The sequence below is a fragment of the Arachis ipaensis genome, chromosome B01, assembly GCF_000816755.2.
Source record: "Arachis ipaensis cultivar K30076 chromosome B01, Araip1.1, whole genome shotgun sequence".
Taxonomy (NCBI): Eukaryota; Viridiplantae; Streptophyta; class Magnoliopsida; order Fabales; family Fabaceae; genus Arachis; species Arachis ipaensis.
In genome coordinates, this window is record NC_029785.2 from 58,958,022 (window position 1) to 58,960,258 (window position 2,237).

General features: G+C 34.2%; 1 long non-coding RNA gene across 1 annotated transcript; it reads right to left on the reverse strand.

Annotated features, from left to right (window-relative positions):
• On the reverse strand, positions 98 to 2,237 carry LOC107618169. The gene is made up of 5 exons (XR_002361744.1): positions 1,619 to 2,237; positions 995 to 1,125; positions 796 to 850; positions 577 to 699; positions 98 to 444 (listed from the first exon to the last, which is right to left on the reverse strand). It is a non-coding gene; the product is annotated as an uncharacterized LOC107618169 (long non-coding RNA).

Below are 2,237 nucleotides of genomic sequence, written 5' to 3' on the forward strand. Positions count from 1 at the left end.
ATAACTCATTTACATTTAAACTGAAAATACATTTCTTCTTTGTATTTTAGTTGCACCAATAATTCAATGGTTGTTCACTCTATTGATCATTATCTAAGCATCTTATGAGAAAGTGTTTGATTTAAAATACTTAAATACATAGGAGATGACCTATTAGAACCATGACCTATAGAGTATCATTGTACTATCATCTATGTGACAGTTGACACTCACTAAAGGAACAAAGAGCAATAGATGAAATAGCATATACATATATTGAAGCAGCAATAAAATGAAATAAAAAATTGAAAAAAAATACACAATGCTTAATAATTTTGATGTACCTGGCCAAAAACTAAAGCCCTTTTTAGGTCCAATTATATTAGCATCCTCCTTCAGGTAGCTGACTAGAGGAACCTTGAAATCTCTTCCTTTGTGTTGAAACCAAGCACCAGTTTCCTCATCCTGGGTCGACAGGACCACACAAAAACATAATAACATGAGGCAAAAAGAAAAGTTCAGTCAAGTCCCATAGATCAATCACAAATCCAACATGAATAAATTAAATCTCAAACAACAACTTGCTACAAAACAAACCTTGAGAATAAAATTAATTGCGGAGATTACACTGTTGGATGTAAGATCAATCTTGACCTCATGAAAATTATCTCCTTCAGAAGATGACGTTGATTTCTTCAAAGGTGTCTCAATTGCATAGTCCTAAAATTTTTTACTTTATAGTCAAACTTTTTGCATCCCAATAAGGATCAAGTGCCATGTGTGAGATCATGAGAAAAACAAGAAAACTTTGTATACCTTTATAGGAACAGATCCTAGGGGTATCATATCACGAGGAGGCTGATCTCATTCACTGCATAATCAATCTTTTAGACCCAATCGTGTAACTTAATTTGATCAATAACAACAGAACTTAAAGAAAGTACAATCATCAAGAATTTCAAACAAAATAAGAGTTGAAGAAAACCAATAACACTTAGTTTAGCATTGATGTTACCTTCCAACATCATCTAAGTGGGAAACTCCCCAATGAAGAATCCATTTCCTAGGTAGATTGCAACCTACAGTTAGCTCCCAATTTCTCAAGTCTTTCCCCTGATCCAATCTAACAAAGATCTTTCCCTCCAACTGTAGATTCCATTCCAAGTAAGACAACAGTTCATCAATGCCAAAGACCAAAATTTATTGTATAACAACACAATAAGAATTAATAAACAAATTAAAGATGGGAAAATAAAAAATACTGTCTTTCATGTTAGGTTAACTACTTTTTGAAAAAGTGCAACATACAACTTATTATATACTACTACACTATTACCAATCTATTTGATTGGTCAAAAAATCAAACGAAACCAAAAGAAAACGAAAAGCAAATAATATCCAACAACAATAAAAGCTGATTGAGCTGATCCAAACATTCAACCCCCCCCCTTTCAACCTTTTTTGAGGGGGAAAAAATCACAGAACAACTCTAAATTCTAACGATACCCTTTATTTCTTCTCAGTTTCCCTATAAAAAACTATTTTTTCTGGGTATTCCATAACTTGCTCCACAAAGCAAGCAATATAAGAGAATTAAAAAATAAATTAAAAAAAAGAGGAAAATAGAGAGGAGAGAGACCAATTCAGTTATGTTGATGGGAAAAATCTTGCTGAATAATACATCAGAGGATTGAAGGGGCTCGAGGGTGTCAGTGTTTGCGGCAAAAGCTTCAAACTTTGGAGCGTGGAGCTTGTAGGATACCGACCAAGACCAAGAGGAACTCTTGATGATGGTGGAAGAAGAGAGAGAAGAAGGTGGAGGGAATAACAATGTCTTGGGCCTTAAAGAGCGGTGAATAATGGAAATGGGGATGCCTCTGTGTGTGTTGAAGCCGGAGAGTGGTTCCAAAGTGAGGGTTGTGGACATGCTCATGCTGAAAGCTCAATGTTGAATGGTAATGAGAAGAAGAAAACGAAGAAGAATAAGAAGATGCAAAAGGAATTTATCTCAGTTTGCGGCAACTTTTATAATTTGGACAGAGGTATTTTTGATATTGCACAGTTTAAGTAAAATTTAGGTGAGAATTGATTTTGAAATCAGACCAAAGTAAGTCTGATTTGTAAATGGGGGTAAAATGAGAATTGGAATTCTCACCTGAATTCAACTTCATGTTTTTTTTTCTATTCCAAAGCAAGGAATAGAATTCAATTCATCTATGATTTCAAATCAGATACATTCCAAGCAGGCTGTATGAAAA